General features: G+C 37.2%; 2 non-coding genes across 2 annotated transcripts; one reads left to right on the top strand and one right to left on the bottom strand.

Moving 5' to 3' along the window:
• Positions 1–27: 27 nt before the first annotated feature.
• Positions 28–146, bottom strand: LOC125490243. The gene has a single exon (XR_007267566.1). It is a non-coding gene; the product is annotated as a 5S ribosomal RNA (ribosomal RNA).
• A 150-nt stretch (positions 147–296) lies between these two features.
• LOC119693251 lies at positions 297–415 on the top strand. The gene has a single exon (XR_005254509.1). It is a non-coding gene; the product is annotated as a 5S ribosomal RNA (ribosomal RNA).
• The last annotated feature ends 24,114 nt before the right edge of the window (positions 416–24,529 follow it).

The raw sequence follows: 24,529 nt of genomic DNA, 5'->3' as shown, positions 1-24,529 counted from the left end.
ATACTTTCTTGTAAAGAAGCAAAAAAAAGTCAACGACACGTGGTGTTCCCAGGCGGTCACCCATCCAAGTACTGACCACGCCCGATGTTGCTTAACTTCGGTGATCGGACGAGAACCGGTGTTTTCAACATGGTATGGACGTTGACGACATATGTTTTGAAAATAGACTGCATTATCATTTTAACGTGAGTTGTGGCTACTTGTGTTGTGATAACAATATCGGTATTATCACACTGAATTCTAATTCTATTTTTATAACATTGCGAAACATGTTTTTAGATTTTAAAGCTACGCTCGTCAACGTCCATACCATGTTGAAAACACCGGTTCTCGTCCGATCACCGAAGTTAAGCAACATCGGGCGTGGTCAGTACTTGGATGGGTGACCGCCTGGGAACACCACGTGTCGTTGACTTTTTTAATTGAATGTATTTTTTATGGCGTTTATTAAAAAAAAGTAGTGCTATGTTTTTTTTTCGCTTTCCACTTTTATTTATTTGTAAAGTAGACGGTACAATGTTTGCTTGGAACAATTTGCTATGCGTACCTATTGTCTCAGTGATTGTGGGAACTGTCTTCCCTGTGGGAAATGTATTTTCTTAACTAGTGTCCGTATAATACGTACATACATAGGTATGTATGTACTTTAGTAAGAATCAGAAACTTGATAAGTAAATCTAAAAAACTGGAACGTTGGAAAACGGAAGGCATGGAACTGAAAAATATCGTAAGGAATTTTTTGTTACTATTAATACATAATTTCAAAATAAGACGTTACAGTAAAGCCAGATAATACCTATCAAGAACTATAACCATAGACTTATTAGTATTCTATAACCAATGAACTTCTAATATATAAATACATAAAGCCTAAACTCACATCTGTATACGCTTGCCAAATCATTTTCAAATGTAAGCCTATCTTTTAGATATAAAGCGAGCGACTACTTACTACTTAGGTACCTACTTAATCTAGATTCTAGATCTAGATATAAAGTAGCTTAAAACTTGAATCCAGACACGTCTACCGCGGCTGTTCCTGCGTTCGTGACATAAAGTGTAGTGTTTATTCACGAAACTAGAACATCGGGACTCACGACTTTACTCAAGACAAGTTGATAACTAGACGACGCGACGCCCTATTGTATTTTAGGAGTCACCATCACCTATTTGAGTGGCTTTCATGACTATAAATACTGAAGATTTGTTTTAATTTCGATTAAAAAAAATATATTTATCTTTTAACGTCAACTTTAGGCGCTCCGCCCATTGCAAGAGTAGAGGCGGCGTTCAAGAGTCGCGGCGGCGGCGGCGTCTCGGTAGCGTTGCATTAAAAAATGCCAAGTTCTTGCCTCTCCTGAACACCTCGCCCGTACCGCGTCTTTGCCTCTATTTACGTGCAGTGATCGGAGCTGAAGTCCACAAAAAGAGCTTCCTTCCTTTCCACAAAAGAAGTGACATAAGTATCTTCTGCGACTTATATGTATGTCCGGGGCACCCTGGGCAGTCAGCGACTGACACTTATGTGACTGACCAATATTTACACCACTGTGACGAACCCCTGTAGATCTAGTTTTTGTCACCGACATGCTATAAGCATCACCTCATTTACCACGGAACTTTGAGAAATGTTATTGATTTGCAATTTCATTTATAGCAGTGGGTATTTTAGCAAACAAGGTTTCTTTCACCGAATAAAAATACGGTAAGCCGGCAACCCAACACGAAGCACCATCTCATTAAAACAACCGTTTTATACTTTGTTGAAATAATTTAATTAAAACAACTTAGCGGGGCTTCCACTGGCGACAGCCGACAGGAACGTTGAAAAACTTTTCATATTCCCCTCAACAGCCACTCAACAATCAGCTCTATTTGTAACAAGCTAAGAACCAAGTGGCTGTGTAAACGTGATAGTAAGATGGAGGTTAAAAGTTAACTAGATATCTGAAGTGCAGACGAGAGCAAATTTGTCGGTAGTTGGATAGGATTTCTAAACTTTATATCTACTGACCTGTCTTGCCGGCTTGGCATGCAATTTTAAAATAAGTTAGTGAAAAGTATTCAAGATCTAGTTAGTCCTTATATTGATAAGTAGGTACCTAGATAAGATCCCTAACATAGAAAGTCAGGTAAGGTACCTTCGACTTGCTTAGGTGAGCAAAACCTATCATATTTATCTGATTCTTATTATATCTTATCCAATCTCATTTTATTTGTAAGCACTTACCTAAGTACCTATAAATTACTTAACCCTACCCTAACCGACGCCATACCTAGGTACATACGACCTCCGTAGCTAACAAAAATCGATACAAAAGACCTTAAAACTGTAACGCGGCGTATTTTCGAGCAGACGCGCGCTTCCGGACCTCGGACATGTAAATTGCTCGACATTGATATAGGTAAATGTTTCCACGCCCGTCTACACTCTATATTAAACTCTAAAACACACAGTTCTAGGGTTCAAAATGTGAACGGGGTGTGTTTTAAGGCAAAGGCGCCGGTCGACATATGACCAAACAGCCTAATTGCGCCCCTATAATAGCGGGATTATAGGCTGTCGTTTGAACTCGAGGTCGTTTTCAATGTCCAAACGTTTAGCCAGACAGAAAAGAATTCGGTATGTTAAGTAAAAAAAATTGCTAATTCCAAAACCGTTTCGAGATATTATCTTCTTAATAAGTGTCTCATTCTTAAAAATATAAAATATTCAAGGATTCCGATTATTTTATCAAAAATGAAAATATAATTTGTCCTTCAAGACGCTGCGCAAGGTTAAAGTTTCAACCAAAGAGAATAAAAATGTTCAATTGTTAAATGTCACTTCTGTCAATCTAAAGTGTAAATATTCACAGAGTTACGATCTTGATGACGTCAGCGGCTGCATGGTAGCGAATGACGTCATAAAATCGTCGAAGAGCCGATCTTTAATTATTTTTTATTAAATTAACGAGAGCAGTAAAATAAAAAATATTCAAATTAGTGTCTCAAATTCCAACATACTTCAATTTAAAATTATAAAAACAATCACCATAAAATTACTTAACATACCGAATTAGTCGAGACTAATTTTCGTTGCGCAAATAGGTAATCGGACCCCCAGTTAAAAGGCTGTGCACGGATAAAGGCTGCATAGGACACGGAAGTTTTAAAACATGGAATTAACTTTGGCAAAATATTTGAAGTTAACTAATTTGGAAGAATGCCTTCAAATGTGCAAAACAATAATGAACCGGGTATCTACTACCCTACCCACTATCGTATTCAGACAAAACTACCAATCATAAGTAGTAGTACCTAGTTACCAACAGTACAGCTGAACACAAAAGAGTAGAGATTAATGTTTTTGGAACTAAACAGATTTAAACCTGGCAATAAAAAAAAACTTGTGATTTGTGGTCTGTTTCTATGGTTTGAATGTCAAACTCGCCCTGTTCCTGTATAAACAAATCGAATTTTGCTTAATTTTGGAGTTTTGTGGATTGTTGAGTTTGTTCACGAAGTGAAAATGAATAAAACCATTCGCAGCGAAGCTAGACAGATGATTTACAGCGTTTACCTACGATGTTTGGCGGAGAATGAGGCTGGAGAAGTATTAGTCAATATATACGATGTTTATGAAAGAGCAGCGTTTTATACTGGTGAGTAGGTACTTAATTTCTAACCATTAACATACATTGCTTATATTTCTTGTAAAAAAGTACTATTTTGATGTAATAGAATGCCTTTCAATGTGTATTTGTTATTCTTATAGAGGTTAGAAAATACTAGTGTCAAACGTTACATGACATCAGGGTCTGGATGCTAATGTTGTCAAAACATCAGGTCTAGATACTTTTTTACTAACCCCCGACTCAAAAAGGGTATCGATAAGTTTTACAGCTGTAGGTGTCTATGTGTGTCGGTCTCTCCGTGTAGAGTACCTATTGTAAAAATATGTATAAGAATATGTAATGCCGAGTTGCAGCAAGGGACTTTAAGCTAATGTGGACATTAAATCTATGTCTGTCTCTTTCTGTCCGTATACTGTCAAAGCAAGGCAACAATACATTTAATGCCGACATTAACTTAAAGATCCTTTCTGCAACTCAGTGTAAGAGTCGGTATAAATTCTCCAGACATAATAATTTGCAAGTCACTGCTTTTCTGACCAATTAAATAATTTGTTGCAGGAAAATCGGTAAACACAGTTTTAGAAGAATTGCCGGGGCACATTTGAACTTTTTCCTGAGCAAGAAAAAACTGTAATAAAATATCGATGTGTGATACTATCACTTTTCTCCTATAGTAATTACATAATGGGATAACCAACACATGTTTCAGTGCAAAAAAACATTATGAAATACACAATGAAATAAAAGTTACAGTTGATTTGATTTAATGAAATTCATTCAAGACTACCCCCCTCTCCCCTACTAATTTCTTCTCTTAACATAAACCTCCCCAAAAAGTCGCATTTTATAATTAGTAAATATTTGAAACATTTCTCGTTTTGATTTTTTCTGCTAAAGTATCGTGATACTTTTGTCCGTTTTCTATACTATAATAGTGTGGCCACTTTCTTAGATTGCAACGCCCTCAATTATTCTCTACTCTTTTATGTTCCATTGTAATGAAAAAGGTAAAATGAAAGAAGAAAACTTCCAATGACAATATTACCAAATTACTCCTACACGGAAAAGACGAGCTTATTTACGCCGTCTGCAATATTACCAACTAAAATATAAATATTATAATCAAATTCTAAATTAACCTATGTTTAAAAAAATCGGATCATGTGGTGTAGCCCGATTTTGTAATTGGAACCTTTTCACTGCTCCTGATTGTTACCTACATAGTCTGGACCTGCACACAACAATTCCCACATTTGAGTTGCACTTGAATCGGTGGACCCACCTCCACTATCACTGCATCAGATAGCGGCGCGAGTCACGAGGGATTTCAATTTACGCGGGCCGTGTACTGCAGATGGAAAGCTGATCGCTGGACGAGGATGTGGAGTCGCCTTTATAGACTCACGGGCAGTGTGTTGGCGCTCCTTGGGAGACGCCTATGTCAAGCTGTGGATGATTATTGGCTGATGATGATGGTGATGGGCAATGGAAAAGTCGCACCTGAAAACGACGTTCCATCACGTCACTAGAACTTTTTCACTGATTTCAGTGCGTGTAATGGAATTGACAATAGCTCGTGGGTTGTAGGTTGGTAGGCACAAAGCAAGTATTAGAAGAATACTTATGAGAAGAGATCCATGGAATCCACTGATTTTGTCAAATTTTAAATGAAAGCGTTTTTGTTATTATTTGTATAATTTTACAAGTGTGCGATTTATGGTTGGTACGTTCATTATAGTTAATAACGTGGCGTGCATCTACCTACATCCTTCACATCATATTCTGTCTTCGGCCTTCCTCTTCTTGGCCAGAGAGTGACATCAGTCCAGTAGGGCTTGGTCTCCCCACTTGCAGTTATCGTTTCTATTGAATACATCAGCTCTCTACCACTAGGTACATCTTGTAAACGTAAAAAAAAACCCATCTTTTATTATACATTTATTAATCAAGGCAGCCTCTCCAAAGCCTTCAACAGCCGCTCCACAGCCCCCTATATTCCGGAGTATACTCTCGTGTCGCCAGACTCGCCAGCAGTCGGGCGGTCGCAGGGCGCACGGCAGTCGCGGCAAACGTATCGTCGGATAGAGCAGTAAATTGTCCGATATCGGCCCGGGCCAGATCGTGTCGGATCTTTCTACTGGTGAGCTTTTGACTAGGACTTGGGGTTGGACCTGGCTTTGTAGGGATTAATAAAATAATTATTTTACCTAATAAAGTTTGTTTTGTACGTTTTAGGAACGTTATACATAAATAGAGAAAGGACCTCTTGTTCTACTATATAAAACTTCCCCGGAAATTATCATATTGGGCTGGATTACAATATTTACTACTTATAGACTGTATAAATGTGTAAAATTTTCTATCTTCTTGATTTTTTTTTGTTACATATATAAGTATACATACTTACATAAAAGGCTTCTGCTGATAGGAAACCGATGGAGAATTGATAAACGGGACACCTACATTATTTAAATGGTACTTACTTCCCGTCCATGTGGCATCATACACTCAAAGTATTAACGATGATTGCTTGCCCGAGACACATATTCTCACGCCCTCTAATTATATGCACAAAAAAACGAATCATGCATTAAACATAATTATGAAACTGGTTCAAATTCAGAGGTCCCTTGAGTTTGGAGCCGTTGTGCGCGTGATCGCGAGCGCCGCGGTCACACGACATCGCGCCCAGTTAATTTGTTCTCGTACCACCTAGCCGGGCCCACTGCTGCCCAGGGCCGGGTGGGGAACAACACTTTTACCTACTTTTTACTCTCTCCATCCATACCATACTATTATTAAGTACTCATCGCTTGAAATTTGAATTTTCATAGTTTTTCTTCATTGTAGTACGAGTGTGGTACACTTATTGCGTCTCTCTCTACTTAGGCTTTGATGTTGTACTCAGTACCTATAACTTTTATTATATCTTACATAATATTTGTATGTGTAGGTATGTGCTTGTTTTTAAGACCTTTGAATTAATTGTAAGTAAGTAAGTAAGTATTTGTCATGCCTATATTTTGTCAAAAGTTACGTTTTAAGTAAACGTTCGTAATGTTGGTATGTAGTTTGGTTTGGTACGTTTACACTTAATTTCGGTAATCCTTAATCTACAATACTCGAATACGGCCCTGTGCACCACAATAGGTACGATTGTGATTGCAGATCATTTTGCGGTCTGTAAAATGTGTAAGAAAGTGCACAACGAGCCCGCTGCAATCATTCTATCGATCGTTACATAGGCGTGATTCAATTTGAAATGATTTGAATCGTACCGACCATAGTTACGGAAACAAGGGACCAGATATCGAGCAATAGCTTATCTCTAAGTATTATCATTACGTTTTCCTATTTACGAGGTAGGCCTGAGATCACTAATAAAATAGCTATTAGTCAGAAATGAAAGATTCCGCTGACGATTGTTGATGACAATAAATATAACTTAGACTGAAATAGGTAGGAATGATTACAATTTGATATAATTTTTAGTCATGGAAGTAGGACTCAGGAGGGCCGACAGATATAAACTGCGAAAAACATAAAAAGAAATTCATCAACGAACTTAGGTATTTTCCCTACAAAATCCGAATTCGGATACCATTTTTGGCACACCCTGCACCTGTAGGTACATCTACAAAACCAACTTAACCATTGTCCAAATGCCAGTAAACCTAGAAGCAGGCGGCCAGTGCTTGCGTGTTACCCTATCAGGGCATCCTGGCACGCCAGGAGGGTTACTCTATACTGACGAAAAACTAACAAACGAGAGCTTTAATGCAATTGGGACGTCCAATACAACGAGATAAAGTCGTGGCTCGCGCAGCAGAGCTCCGAAACTTCGTTTTTCGTCATATAGAGTGACCCCTGGGCATCTGAGGAACAGATGTGCGGGAGCCGCGATGCTATCGGCGTGGTCACACGGCCACGGGGAATTAATTGTCTTAGATTGTGCACTTGTGGGCTTCTTTTGTTTTTGTGTAGGCTTTTGGTTGTACAGTTGATAAAATTGGGATTAAAAGTGGTAATTTCCTTTTCGGTGGTGTGAGGGTGTATTGTACTTATATTTACATAGAGCCATTTATTATTTATAAGAAAAAAAACAAGATGGAACTCGGCTGCCGATACTCTATTTTTTGTTTTGTAGATAACTTTGTATGTCTAGACGTAAAACAATAGTGCGTGCAAGACTTTGGTAGAAAACCTAGTTATTACCTAGCTACCATTAGACAATTAGGCCTACCATCCCGTCTTAGTTTAACTGGCAGTAAAAGTAGCGAAATGATTAAAAATACTTGCATTTCCATACTTAATCATAAGTTCCATGTATACCCGTTAGCGAGTGCGTATTGCCACGGCTCGTAAACTCAAAAAAACGTTGTTCTACGACTATTACTTATTTAAATGAAGTTAACATCATGTTTGTGGTCTGTCGGTGCTTTTGTGGAGTGATGGATGAGAGAGGTGACCGGCCATCTTCTGCCGTTTCTAGTGAAGTATGGTCCGTTGAACGCGCTTTGTGTTGTGATAATTTTATGTTTTGACCTGCATTGGCAAAGTCGTAGAGAGTCTGAGTGGTAATACTTCAGAGAGGTCTAGGTATGTTCACTTTTCCAGTAGTCCACACATAGTAGTCAGTACATTAATAAATGCATAATTATTAAGGAAAATATTATGGAGGAAGTCATTCAATTCAATTTCATTTCATTTCCCTGAAAATCTGGATTGCAATTTTTGGCATGTACCTATGCGTTATTAGTTATTAGTCAGATAATTGAGTTACCGAATGTGAGTCACGAACAGGTATACATGTAAAGGTAGCATGGGCGCCTTCCAGTCCTAATAGGCGCTACATGCAATGTTTTGGTTGTACAGAGCGTTTGTCATTCGTGGACAGACCGAGACGTATGTCAAGCAGTAGACGATAGCTACCTAATAACTCTGAAACAGATACAGTTTGTCCATATTTCTTTTCCGAATTACAACAATAAAAATGTAATCCTACAACCTCCATATTTTCATTAAACACCACAGTTTATATGGGCTTATTCCTTAGATCCAGAGCCTCGGCCGGGCGGTGGTTCTCGGTTGATATGAAGCCCGCTCGTGAGCGATGGCGCAGAGATTAACCGCATAGCTTTGTTTCGCGTTAAACTCGAAAATTAACATCATTTGCCACAAGCGATTGCCGCAGTGATACTCGGAGGCTAAGGACGCCCGCACGATCGCGACTGCGCAAATAAAATAACAATGAAAATAAAACTATTGGATTCACACTTGTTTTTTGTGCTTGGAATCGGATTCTTGTTTTTTCTAGATTCTATTTCTGCGCTTTTACCTACCCATTTTTTTTTGTATTTCAGTAGATATTTCAGACCTTGCAGTCATCGCTGATGAAATTTTAACACACTACTAAGATCTAAATCCTCTCCAATAAAAGTCGCTACCTATGTATCGTGTGTTGTTTATATTAATGTTTACCTAACTATGTAAATATTTAATGTAAGAAGTTATAACGTATAAGTTATACGGCTATAGGCAGGAATTGTGTTTACCAACAATAAAATTAACCCTTTTTGGCAAACACAGTAAATTTCGTACTTGTACAGGGTGCCTAAACCTTAACACATTTGAGGGAAATAATTTCTTAGCCGAGGCAGCCTGTAGATAACAGTGGGTGGTAATGAGGTTGGCCTATCGTTATTTGTGGGTTATGTAAGTGTAAGGTCGTACCTAAGATATCATCACTTTCGAAGGTAAGTAGATACTTACTACTGTTGTAGGTAAGTTGCAGTTAAAATTATTTTTATGCTTAATACTAATTTATGATAAATCTACTTGAAACTATGAGTAGGTAGTTTGGTGAACCTATCCTTATATTTGTTTTAAAAGTGGCGCTGCTAATTGTGATAGTGATTGATTTATATGTCATAACATTATGCAATTCAGGTAAGTACACTACGAGCAATAAAAAAAACCACTTATAAAATGTCCACATAAATTACCCCTATTTTCTATAAACATTAACATTTGATCAAAATACTTACTAAAGTTTTTAGTTATACCTAATATTCCTATGCGCTGTAAAATGTACTTTTATATGTTAGAGATGCTTCATTACCTTTTCCATTTAGGAGTAATTCGGTGCTATTGCCACTGAAAGTTTTTCATTGCTCGTGAATGTAGTACATAACCTACGCCACCAGTATTACCCGCGCCACAGAACAATGCGGTCCCGACGACTCCTGAAGGGTTACTCTATAATGACTAAAAACTAAGTATCGGAGCACTGCTGCGCGAGCCACGACTCTATCTCGTTTTATTATACCTGTCGATTGCAAGACAGCTTTTGTTTGTTCGTTTTTCGTCATTATAGAGTGACCCCCCTGGTCCTGACCAACATGACGTCACGTTTCGATCCTGCGCGCAAATCTCGACCGCTTTATTCCCATATTTACCGGCAATACGTTAATAGCGGCGACTGGATGCGCGCACGCAGGCGGCGATCGTGAGAACTGCGCAAACTGTTCATTATTGCTACCGAGCGGGGCGAGCGGAGGTAGAGATGTTGTAGAGTTTGAATAAGACCTGCGTAGAGGTCACGGGCCCATTCTTAACTTATTGTAGCAACTGATAAACTTGAACGCCCAAAGTATTCTATCATATTAGTTTTATACTAATTTTAAAAAGTTTGTATTGTTTTACAGACCGGCGATGTAGAGTTACTAAGTAGATTTGTCGAATTACTCGCCCTTAGACTAACTACCGCCAATAGTGGAAAATCATGAATGCGTTAATATTTCGCAATGTTTTTCCTTCGTAGCAGAAAATAACTCTTTAGTATGTTTCAATACCACCATCATCAACCCCTAATACCTAATTGTCCACTGCTGGAAATAGGCTTCTACGAATGAGTGCTACATCACTCTGCCAGATATTACTGATACAGTATACTCACATTACTCACCCTCATTCTATATCTGTCTAATAAGGTCGTTGGTCCTTCAGGCCAGACCGTCCAAAAAGTCCCACGCCACAATTATCAACAATCACTGCCAAACTGGTAATGTATGCAGGCTGTACCTCAGTCAGAAAATTGGCGTTATATAGGTACCTTCTTACGAACGAGGAAGTTTAGTTTAGTTTTATGCTAGTATGTCTTTACAGCGATGGAAAACATTTTCAGTAAACCTCAATGTCTGAATTATAGAATAGCCTATGTGCTTTAATTAAGCTAGTCTGTTTTGTTTTGGAGTAATTTTGTATTGTCACTGAAACTTTTTTATTGCTCGTGACTGTACTAAACGGAAATTCCAAGAGGAAAAAATATAAGAAGTCTGCCAAGTTATTTCTGAAAATTTTGTTTCTTACATTTTTAAATATTAAGGACTATACTGTACCTTCTAAACACCGTGTCAGGTCGAACTGTACCACTATCCATTCTGCATCGTCCAAGCGGTAATTTGAACAACGTCTAATGAACAGACGTTAGGCCGCGGTCCGCGCATATGTGTTTGTTGGATGCAAGTTGCTGCACTTGATCTTTAGGTAAATAGAACTGCCGCGGTTGCATATTCCGCTTATGGAGTTTTGTAACAATATCTTTCCCTTGATTTTGGAGGTGCCAGAACGTTGCAAATAGGCGTTATTAAAATCATACTATAAGTACTTGTAGTATGTTTTAAATATCATTTTTTGTACCTCCCTAGTTCCTAGTTCCTGAACATCTTATAATAATATAAAAGGACAAATTTTCTAAAATTTTACATTGTGTATTGACTTTTTTAGCAAAGTTGCCTTATTATGTAAATACACATACCTACAATGTGTCTCATTATGGTAAAATATTATATTGAAAATAAATTGAATATTTTATTATAAAACGTAGAAAATGCTGCTGCTCCCTCTTAACTTAACATATTGACGAATAAACAAAAGAAAAATAACAACAAAATCACACTCCCAAACCAAAACGCAATCGATCCAATCTTGAACAATATTCTTTCAAAAATCGTCCACCTGGCTATCAATTACTCTCCTGACAGCACAGACTGAAAACGTCTTCTAAACCTTGAGGCAACCCCGTAAGGTATAAAATTGCCTGGTACCGTAGCAGTCAGGGGAAAAGTTAAACTAAACGTGTCGTACACCGAAATCGGTTTGTGTGAAATTACGGGGAACACTTGACGCGAGAATATCGCGTGTCATGAAGGAAAGAAAGAAAAAAAAAGTTTATTTACCAAATATTTCCTTCATGAATCCCGATGCCTTGAGCTTAGATGTGAGGGCCTGTGAGGGAGCTTTGCATTTCTGCTTTTCTTTGCAGTTAGAAAATAAATTTCTGGGCCAAGTTATATTATTTTACCGTCGTCATCTGAAAAGGAGAGGTGTTTTAGTTTATCGACTGCAGCTGCCATTGCATAGACATAGAAATTACATGGCAACGTAACAAATACCTACTTAGTTAAATTCGGCTTCGCATGTCGGAGCTTCTCATACATAACTCATAATAAGTAGTCCTAATGAGTAATTATCATGTTGAGAAACGTAAAGTTATATATTATGTTGATAGTCTGACTGAACTCAATGTTTTTGCCATATTATTTTTCATGATCTAGATCTCTACTATTCTCTACCTACTTACTTATAAAGTTAGTCATAATTTATTCACACAATTTTCTTACGCAGCCTAGTATCCAAACCAGGCAATGCTACTCACGCACCCGAAACCTCCAGTGTGCTGATCACGAATATTGTCGACTCTAGTCGATAAGTAGGGCATGCAATACCGGTAATATTTTCAATACCGGTATTGAATTCCGGTATTAGAACTCAATACCGGAATCCCGGTATTAATACCGGTATTAGACTTCCTTGTTATAAATGGCATATATTTTTATTTAAGGTCGTATAGGGCAAAATACAACAAGAAAAAAGCAATCAAATTCTGTATTACTTATTATTATATTTTTTATGATAATTGTTAGAGTTAAAATTTTGGAACGCATGGACAACAAGTAGGTTTCCAAAGGCCAAAAACCGCATGTAGTAGTGATGTAACGAATGTGTGTTTTTGGACATTCGCGAATGCGAATGCGAGTGCGAATATCTGATATCGATATTCGCGAATGCGAATGCGAATATTCAGTTTGTGTTCAAATTTGACGTCATTTGTATGGTTTCGTTTCGTGGCAGTCTTGTTCTGAACGAGGTACGTTCCGTTCTAGGCGCATTCCGAATGAGACTAGCCAATACTAGTCGCAGTTTTTTTTTGAAGTAGTTACACTTTATTTAGCTCCGTAACTGTTACGACACATTGCGACTGTGTGCGGTTTCTGAGGGCGACTTACACGAAACATTTTAACGTAAGGTACCTGCGCCTTGTAAGGCCCATTTTTTGCAATAATTAAATAAATAAAAAAATTGAAACAATGTAAGAAAATAAACTTGATTACTATATTCTCCATTTATTTTTAAATATTAATCCACAAATAAATCATCAGATTAAATCAAGCTTCTTTACGGAAACAATCATTTTCGAAATCCTCTAATGTGGGCCTTATATTGCCTAGGAACATAGGCACTTATCATGGCCCGATATTAATCAAGTAAGGGGCCGTCCATTAATCACGTGAGGTCGTTTTTCTCATTTTTTGACCCCCCCCTCCCCCCTGGTGATATTTGGTGAGGTTTGGGACCAACCCCCCCTCCCCCATCCTGGATCACGTGTATTTTTTTGGTAGTCTATGTAAAGGCTATTTTTTACTAGAAAAAATAAAACAAAAATTGCGTTTTGAATTGAAAAACATTTATGTGTAATTGCAATAAAATTTATACTATAAATCGTTAAAATTTTTAGGCCGTTCAAAATTTCGGTTCAGAAATACCTCGCTTTTTGTCAAAAAATTAATACACGTGATGTCTAACGAGACCCCCCCTCCCCCCTCGTGATGTTTCGTGAGGTTTTCCGTACCCCCTCCCCCCCCCCTTTGAGCCTCACGTGATTAATGGACGGCCCCTAATTTATAAATTCTATCAGAACATAAACCATTTTTTTACGTAAAACTTAAACAAAAATATGAGCTTCTTTGTTAATTAATCAATTACTATCGAATTTTTGGGCGTTAATAGTACGGTGGCTTAGCAAAACTAAATCTACATTCAATACAAAAGTCTGTAATGATATTAAAATTATATAAATGTTTTTCTGTTATTCTGACAATTATTTAGAGTGAAAAACAATGCTTCAATTTTTGGTGGGCTTTATTAGGTTTATAAAAAAATATGTTTGAATTTTTGTTTATTAATTTTATAAGTATTTAAACTGGAAAGTAGGTACTTAAGAGACCGTAACTACGCTTAAAGTTTAGTTTCAGTGTTTGAATATAATATAATAATAAAAAATATAGCCGAAATTCTATCTTTTATGTTCCAAAGAAACTATGATATTGTATAGTCCTGTAAGGCCCGGGCCATCTTGTTAACGCGTGTGGTGGGCCTTCATATGAACTTTTCACGGTGACAAGACCTAATGAAATTAATTGGAAAACAAAAAAGAATACAAACAACGCAAGCTTAGCTTCTTCAGAATGCCCTTGAACCTACGAAAGTCTGTATCGAAAAAAAACGATAATACTTTGTTATTTTAAAGAAATACAACTAAAGAGTTTGTAAACATTAGGTTGTAAATCGTAGGCCATTTTTTCTATGGCACTAACCAAACATTAGAGAAATTTCAACTTATCTTAGAAGATTTAAATTTTGTAAGTGGGCCATTTTAGGAATAGGGCCATCTTTGGCGCACGTACCTTATTTAAAGCTATGGCTGTCTTGCTGTGACACTATATTGTGAAAATACGCTTTTTGATTGCTTAAAGAAGCTATTTATGTTTAGGTCTTATGAAACTATTAACTACCTATATCTAAAGTTTCATTTTCCAAAGTAAATAAATATGATAAAGTAAGACTGTTAATTTGATTAAGAGAGTGACTTGTAATAAAAAAGTAACTTATCGACGAATGGATTTTGACTTTGGTAACCTTTGTTAACCATTATTTTGAAATAGTTTTTTCTAAAAAGTACCTACTGATATTCGCAAAACATTCGCACCAAATTTTGCGAATGCGAATGCGAATGCGAATATCCAAAAAAGTGCGAATATTCGCGAATGCGAATGCGAATATTCGTTACATCACTAGCATGTAGCGGTTGAAAACAAGTGCACTTTCATAGTATATAGGAGCACAAGGCCTAAAATATTAACTTTCAATACCGGTATTGAAAAAAGCGTGGATTTTGTCCGGGATCCCGGTATTACGCAATACCGGTATTGCGGTATTGCATGCCCTATCGATAAGTAATTCTCTAGGAGTTGGTATGCGTTTTAATAGTTTCTAACGTTACCGACAGGGGCGCTGATCAAGATGTCGTACAAATCGCGGTGATCCGCCAATCGAATTACCTATCGACCACAGTCGAAAATATTCGTGATTGGCACACAGCATGCACGCACCATGGGAAAGACTCCCGTGTCTCCCGGGGAGGCTAATTGTGGAGGGGAAGGAGAGAGGGGAGGGGAGGGGTACCTTTGTAAACAGCCGCGGGGCAATTTGCGTATCGACTCGGGGATGCGGACCGTACTTAGCCGTTAATTGCGGGGACGGTGCGCAATGGAAGTGTGGGAGGTTGGCAACAAAAGATGGAGTTAAAAACTTGCGGATTCGAATGTACAATCATTGTTTTACCAGCACTGTTTAGGCTTTATACCTAGGTACTTATCCTATTGGCCTTCCTTATTTATGCATTACCAGTTCTGGTAGTGGTTCATAGATCGTCGGTCCAGGCCGCTGGAGGTGTCCCACGCTGAATTTGTATGTTTGTGATTACCACTAGATAATTTGTATATGCTAAAAAATATGTCATCGCTGCTTCGGCAAATATAAAAATTGTACAGACCCACTGGCGCATCACTGGTCGCAGTGAAATACATGTTCATTCCAATTTTATAATTTATTTACATTCTTAAAAAAAATATTTACAAACAGAGTCTTTCATTAACTGTAACTTAAAAAAAACTTTACAAACACAGTCTTCCGATTGCATTGCGGACGCTCCCAACTCATTTGAGATCGAAGTTCTGTTCTTTCAAATGCGCATTAAATCTGATGAGGTTTTGTGAAACCATTTGTTAAATCGCACTCCTTCGTTACTCCACCAGCCACGGTATAGAACACTCTGTATAAAACTCGCTATATAGAACACGCTGTATATAGGCCGACACGACTTAGAGGTTCCCGGTATACCCTTGTTACATTACCAAAGTTGTTCCACTGGACCAGTTTTCCAGTGGAACTGAACATTAAAATTTGATTCGTGTCATGTGTAGAGGTAAAAAAATTAAGAATAAGAATAAGAATAAATTTATTCAGATAACTATAGGTAATACATATTTTAAAAATAGGTCAACTCTTAAATCTAAAGGTAGGTGAAATACTGCTCTGAACTAGGAAATAACAGAGTTTTTCCTGTGTTTCAGATTAAAAAGTTACATACAGAAACTTAAGCATCTAATTAAATAATCTTAGTAACTAAACATCTTTATGAATAAGTTTAAACAAGGCAAAATTATGTAAAAGGAATGTGCAAAGTAGAAGTAAAATTGTTTGCTGAATAATTGTGTATATGTATCGTGGTGACCGCATCATCATTTATTAGTAAACTGGGTCAAGATCGATAGGTATTAAGTAAATACTAAAAATCTTTCTCAAGTCTGTTTAGATTTAGTTTGATACATTGTTTACGTGTAAATTAGCTTAGGTACGGGTTTATTATTATGGTAAGTAGGACAGTTCCGTGTGTTCTATTACTTATGTAGAATTAATCTAGTTCATTAAATTAAGATAAGTACATACATAATATTATACATGAATAAGTTCAAATTAGACTTTGAATAGATAGGTTAAAATTATGTAAATATACATGGTTTTTCCAAAAGTCATAGAACAAAAGGAAGGAGGCCACTTTCGGCTTACTATACTTTTACCACTTTAACTTTTCTATAATTTTATTATAAAAATTATCTTCTTATTTCATAATTAGCAAAAAGAGAAACTTATAGAGTGCCCAATAGATTATTTTCGCAAACACGTCAAAGAAGCACAAATTACGCCCCAAATAACCATGAAATTGTTCTGTTTTTTCCTACGCGCCAAGGCTACCGTCCTAATCTCGAAAGCCTTGGGAGGTCCAAGCATCAAACCTTGTCATATCTGCCTATTGTTCGTTCCGTACGTCTTTGTTACCCACAAAGCCATGGTTGTACTCGCATAATTGCACATAATTGTATTACAATTGGCTCAGGCGGATAATAATTTGCTGGGGCAAAAGCTTTGACCAATGACGATGTGGCGCCTACCGTCACGGCTGTAGTATAGTCGTAGTTGTATTGGTTTCCTGGAACCTGTTTCATAATATCTATTCATAAACAAAATGTAGGTCAATAGAGGTTTTACCAACTTAGCGTACCTACGAGTATTCTTACTTTTTCAGTTGTATGCGATGACTTGCAATGCCACACTCCTTAATGTTTACGAAAACAGCTGAAAAATAAATATAGTCTCTTGCCAACTCAATCATCAATTTAGATTTCTTATGATATTCACGAGTTTACGGCAAATACTTCAGACGGCTACTTATACTTGGTAAAACACTAGGCAGTCTTCTTTCCTTGACTTGAACAAATGTTCATGCTAATACAATCGTGACAAGGCCGTTCATTCTCCAACACTCAACAAAATAGACAATAATGAAATGCAAGTATTCACACACCACCATAAAGATGGCATTGAACTTTTCATGGAGATTACGCCCAGGCAATTTATTCTGGATATAAAAGAGTGTCTTTTCTGCCCGAGGCATTCCATATCGCACGCGCGGTCACATTCTTTGCAAACTACCCGCACGCATCGCACGGGAAAAAAGGCTAAAATGCTCACTTAGCCTCGGGCGCTCGGCGCGAGCGGTCGTCTCATGTCGCTACGCTGTGGGAACATTTAAATGTCATGCTTGCATCGATAAAGAGTAACAATAGCGTGCACCCCGGGCAAACTCATATTGTTTCCAATAATAAACGAATTCTAAATGAAGTCTGCGTATAACTTTATTTCGTAAGATAAGAAATGGGTTCCTTTTTTATGAATTTACGATTATGATAGTGTAATACTGTTCCCGAAAACCTTTTGTTACAAAAAATAAAGGCCGGCAATCATTGAAATTGCTAAAATTAAAAGGTTTTATAATGGCACCGTTCTGTTATATAATTTTTTACGGGCATTTGGCACGCGCTGTCCCTTTTTTAGTGCATTTAATAATGAAAGGTCTATTTTGCCAACTACGAAATGACAGGTTGTGGTATTGTTGGGTCCTTAAGTAGCGATCCATATGCCACGTTCAAGAATTTCAGCAACATAATAACGTTCTGCGAAATTCTTTTGTATGGTCACCACACTACTCGTTCATCGAATCTAAAGAGCTTCCATCACTCACGTAGTAACCTTATTTCTTTCATAAAACTACCTCTATGAGTTATGTAGAGTGTAAAAATTATATATTTTGTATACCCTAAAATATCGCATCGTCTATAAATACCACCTTAATTTTCAAGTTCATCATAATCAATATTTATAATTACCTACATACTTATAAATTGGATACAAAATACTGAAATCATCAGTAGGTACCTAACTATTCCTAAACTCTACGGCTACTACTGCCCATTCCCAACAAACTTATAACGCATGGCTACAGTACAAAAATCTCTAATGGCTTGGCTGGTCTTAATAGGCGGGTATAAATGCGCCTTCCACTTATGCGTCCATAAATCATACCGCTGATTAGAGATATCAAGGTCGCCACGACATTTAGACCCATCGACGTTAAACGGCGGACTGTGGAACGGAAAAATTTACTATCAGTTGTAAACAAACAGGTTTTTTAAAATGGCTTTTCAGTTTTTGAAACTTAAAAAGTCGGGCTGTTCAACTATGAGGTGTAGTATTTAGTAAAAGTCCTTATTTTCTTGGCAAAATAGGTCTGTGATTCGCAACTGTCTCTACATAGTATTCCAAGAAAGTCGCTTCGAAAGTAAAAGCGGGGAGGACGAAATGCCTCCGGGTTGGTCATGTTCCTATTGGAAATTCACATAGATTTCACGGCGCATCACCGGCAAATCAGCGGTTCATCTAAGCCAGCTGGCCAGAGGTGGACACAGAGAAATGAGCGGACATATTTCAAAACGGTCACAGTATCAGCGCCGGCGCATCAACGACACGTACTCGGCGCTATCGGCCAATCGCGGGCGAGGGCGGGAACTCGACGGCTTTTTGAAAAAAGAACGCGCAACGTTGGCGCGCTTTATCTCTCGTTCGGTTTAATGTGCTCGTGTCATCGCATTGTACACAGCAAGAGATGGATTGCTTGTAATTAGGTGTAGTTAAATATGGTTTTGAGACGGTACCTAACATTACCAACCAAAACTTACTTAATATCTTTAAGTAGAAGAAGAATTTAAACGACGGTCAGACGTGGGAAATACATACGATAGGTTACGTATTGAACTTTTTCAGACATACAGTACATAAAACTCCGGGAGGCCACCACGACACAGGTTACCTGGATCATTATGTTGACATTATAAAGCCCAAATCGTCTTCAGACAGCAAATTATATTCTTCTTTAGTCGGTTAACTCACATACACGAGCGTTGGGCAGTCACTACAATGATTGATGTCGACTGACGATAAAAACCCGTCATTGTGTGTCTGTTATTATGTTTTAGGCATTAGCCGTGATTAGAGGAAGTTCTCTAGACAATATCCAAGGGCAGCTGTCATTGGAACGCACCTCGGAAATCATTCCATTGTAATGAGGGGTTTTCAATGACGTCATTCAACGAAAATATTAAGATGTTAAGATGGCGCTACTCGTGTCTAGATAGCGATTGAGGATTCCGTCTAATATATAAATTTGCCTTAGCCACAGAATAATAACAAGTCTTCAAGATTCAAGTCTTAGCGAAGACTCTAGATAAGTAGCTGCGCAAGTGCAGTATAGTTACTTACGTTTACTGAAAAGGGCCATCAAAATAGATGTTTCCTACACAGGGAAAAAATCTAAATTAATTCGATAGTATTTAGCAACAAGCATACAGTTTGGCCTTAAGCATATATTATACATATTCAAATTAATTAATACTTATCATATTTATAAACGTGAAAGTTTGTAACAGCAATCCGTTATGGATTTTTGTTACTCTTTGACGGAAAAACGGCTGGACCAATTTTAAGAAAATTTCACATGTAGGTTGTAGGCTGACACCCTGGATTCACACACTCCTACGGAAAAAAACTTTTTAGGCCAGGCGATGCTCACGGCAAATAAGCTACTACTATTTTTGTGCGATGCGATGGTAGGATACTTATTTAAAATAAATTGTAGGAAGGTACCTACCTACTTACATAACCTATTCCTACAGACGAGGGCAATTTAAAACAAATCACACCTCAAAGATAGTAAATGGAGACGTCAGTATTGTCAGTAGCACAATCATTTACAAATGAGATTACATTCATCATGAGCATAATAAATAACTAATCAATCGAAAACTTGTTGGATAAATTAGGTTGATAGGTAAGTAGGTACTAGGTACTCATTACTGCCGAATCAAAAACTTGATAGGTACACTTAAATTACATCATTTAAATAAAAAATACCTATATTTACTGAAAGAACTTTTGAGGATAACCTTACTTTTAAATTAATTATTACTATATAGCCAGTGTTACTTTGAGTCAATCATTTTAAATGAAATTAAAGTACCTCCAATAAGTAAAATATTCCTAATTAATTCAGTCACATATCATCAACTATGTAGATAGGAATTACATAGTGAGTATTGTTCCTTTACGGAACTTAAAAAATGCCCCTGCTATAAGCAGGGGCATTTTTTTATTAGGGGGACAAACTCTTCGTGACACAATCATTACGACTGACGCCTTTTAAGTGAATCGCCAGTCTATGTCACATCTAAATAGTTCTAACACCTTCCAGATAAGATACATTTTGGATTGTAAATAGATCATCCACGCATGTTCTATGAGTGTGCACGCACAAAAATCATTACTCAAAGCCTTCCAGCATTAAATTGTACTATTATTTTGTTTAAACAAAAGCGTCTTAATATTTATGAATGACCATAATTCCAAAGTGTCTACCAGCAACCCATGTATAAGTTTGTATAATGAAAAAGCGTGTTAGAATTTGCGTTAAGTACATAAAAATGTAAACATTGACCCTCAAACTAAACCATACAATTCTAAACCATAAACCCTGATTCAGCAGTTTAATCATGGGTATATTTCAGGATAACAACCAGAAATAATCGGTGACCACTAAAAATGATTTTCAATATTCATAAATTTTATATTTATAACAACTTAGGTAAGTTCGAGTATACCTAGCCGTTAGTATCGTATCAGATAAAGCATGTTATCACGCGTATTCAAATGCGGCGGAAAACTTTTATCACGTCTTGACGTGCACCCCTTGCGCCCCGTGCTGGGCCTACAGAATGACAAAGCGCTAATGGTTTCAGAAAACGTGAAATAACACTGCGGCCTCGCACAGACACTTATTAGTCGCTCTAATTGGACACGAGTTTGACCAATTACAGGCAAGGACTAATCAAATTTGACTGTTTCTAGAGTTGTCTGAGCGGAAAAGAATTTGTACTTCGGCTACCAACTTGAATTCGAAAAAAAAAAATTGTGATTACTTCTATTTGTTTAGTTTGTATACTACTATACAAACTAAACAAATAGCCTACTACTAAACAAAAAACCTACGTTTAGGTTCCTATTATTTTTCAAATGGCACTATCTGTGACTAATATTAATGCGTTAGTAGGTACTTGGGCAGTTCTTCTTTTTATAGTAATTTTTTTCGACTTTGGGTTTTTTTTTAAATTTATTATGTAGGTTAAAAACAAGAACTGCCCACTTACCAATAGCCAATACCTACATATCAATATTTTTATTTCTATATCTATGCTGTTAATATCTTCCTCCAAATCAACAAACTTTCAAAAGCCGCTATGAGTTTCTACATATTTTCCAAGCTCCTTGCTCTTGCCAGCCAGCACATCACGTCGTTCTAAATTCAAACCGCGCGTGCCAAGATGACTCGCTCCAGTCTTCGTCTTTCAAATTAGCGCGACGCAACGGCATAATGGCTACTGTAAATGTGACTCGCTAAACTGATTAGAGCGCAATGAGTGTTGTTATCATTCTAACGCTATGTGGAACGAACGGCCATAGACAATGGTGTAGCTTTTGTTTGTTCGCTGCCGATCGCTTATAGGCGAATGTATAGGTAGAGCATGAGGAGGTACTGTTTAGATAGTAGACCTGTGTCAATCGTTCATTCTAAGTGATTCGTTCGTTCAAGTATTGATTGATGAAGTGACCCGGGTCATATCAATCGTTCGTTCGTTTGAACGAACCGGCGAAAAATATACTCTATGGAACCGCCCGCTCCATAATCGTTTCATTGATAGATCGTTCGTACCATACTGTTCTTTCTTGTCTGTGGTCATTCATTAAGACAGAAAGAAGAAAGTTTCTTGTTATTTTCTCTCTCGCACATCTTTAAAAATATTCATACTGATGATGTATGATTGCATACATTTTTAGAACTGATTCTCTCCATACTTGGATATTCGTATTTATTAATATTGGATGTTTGCTTCATCATGTTTTTATTTAGTTGGACTAATAGTAGGCTCCATAGCCAAGGCTGTCATGTGTAATTTTTTTTTTTAAAATAGCTAAGTTCACTTCAATAGATCGCCACATCAATCGTTCATTTAAAAAAAAAATGTTGCTAAGTTCACTTCAATCGATTACCTCATCATTCGTTCGTTCTATACAATCATTATTTCAATCAATACTAAGCATAGACAAAGACCAACATGATTGGAGAACCGGTACTTTAAAAACAAACGATTGCAATCATCAATACTTTTACATGTTCCGGGTCGAATGAACGAATCGTTCACTATTGACACAGTTCTATTAGATAGAGTTTTAACGGTAACCCTTATGTGCGACTTCGCCGTTTGAATCTGGAGTAATCTGGAATTGTATTTTAATTATGACTTGTTAACACTCTATACGCTGTATTGCATGAATGAACTTTAAACTAACGTCGACCTAAAAACAGATTGTTATTAATTGATAATCCTGTAGGTACTTACCTAATATAATTTAATTTGTTTTATAGGTAAACTCATGTATGAATCTTCTATGTTTTGTGTCCCTGTAATTGTAAATTTACACTGAAATAATTGAATAATCTCCCTCTACTACCCCGCTCTAAGATGTTTCTCCGAAACGAAACAGCAGATTAACCTACAGACCAGAACTTCAATACGGCTCAAACTAAGCCAAGAAAAGCCCCACTTCCCTGTTGGCTCGTCACCAACATCATATCTGAGCCAGCCATAACATCCAGAGTCACAGGGCACATCTATAAACGGCAGTTTATTTACAAAAGCTTGCCCGTCGTGGGTGGCCGAATGGGAATCAATTATTACAAATTAACACGCGTACAGGAAGCTAGTGTTTATGTTAGCAGCGGACACAGACTTGGGAAATAACTTGGACTAGCTGGACTGTTGGGAAAATTGTGGAAAGCCTCAGATACGAGCAAAGTATGTGGACGGTACTCAGCTATAAAACTTGACGGAGTTCAAATAAACTGACGCTCAGTTCCAGAAACGACCTTTAAGTTTTTAAAGCGTCATTATACCTTATATTTAATTAATCGTTGCTGAAAAGCAGTGTAAAGGGATGTTTATGCTTAGTGACACTTATTAGCAAGATATCAATTAGCATTTGAATCGGTTTTTCTGATTATATTATATTCTGTATAGTTTAAGTAAGTATGTTTGGTATGTAGAGCTTTATGTTGATGAATACTCTATTTGTATTACCAAACTGCATTTGACTGAAGGAATTCGTTTAGAAATGAATAAATTGCACTAAATCCCCGCCTCCCTCGTTAGCGGTTATGCAGCGTTCGTTCAAAGTTTGAATTTAAAAAAATTGCGAGTCATTTGCCGTTACTCGCGACTGTTGCGCGGGACACATGACGTCATTAGTCAACAACACAACAAAGTTATGAAGTGCGATTGTGGAGTCTTGATCCTAGCCTGCTTATTCACACACAGTTCAGTAGTAGTGATTAAAGTACTTACGAGTACATTGAGGGCGTTGTGTTAAAATATGTTGTAATCTCTACAATATAGGTGTTGAAAAAGTTCAACCATGCCGCCGCGCACCGTACCGTATTTTTATTAATTAAATTAATTTACAAAATTACTATTACAGATTACATTACAATTAAAGCAACTTTAAAGCCCCTAAGTGGTATTTTCTAAATCACGTCAAAGTATAAAATAATACCCCTAAATCTATTTTTAAAAGTATCAAGACCGTATTGCTGATTATCACTACACAGTTTTCAGTGAAGCGAGGCGTTAGCAATGTCGCGACATGACGAATGGCGGCGGTGCTTGAGTTCGCTCGACGTTCCAAATTTAAAATTTGCCACGTAACGTTCCTGCTAATGGCATTGTTTATAAATAATACATTTTCTTCCCAACCTGCCCGTGACTTCGAAAATTGCTTTATGGGGGATTACAGCGCTAAAGCGCTTTAGTAAAACTTTGAAGCGAGTTAACTAATTAAAAAATACTGTAAACTGAAATTACTGATACTCGTATCATAAATTATAGGACTTACGATCATTATTTTTGATTACTGATCTTATTTTATACAAAAATTTAGAAAAAAAT

The sequence above is a fragment of the Plutella xylostella genome, chromosome 21, assembly GCF_932276165.1.
Source record: "Plutella xylostella chromosome 21, ilPluXylo3.1, whole genome shotgun sequence".
NCBI lineage: Eukaryota > Metazoa > Arthropoda > Insecta > Lepidoptera > Plutellidae > Plutella > Plutella xylostella.
This window is presented reverse-complemented; position numbering and strand designations above follow the sequence as displayed.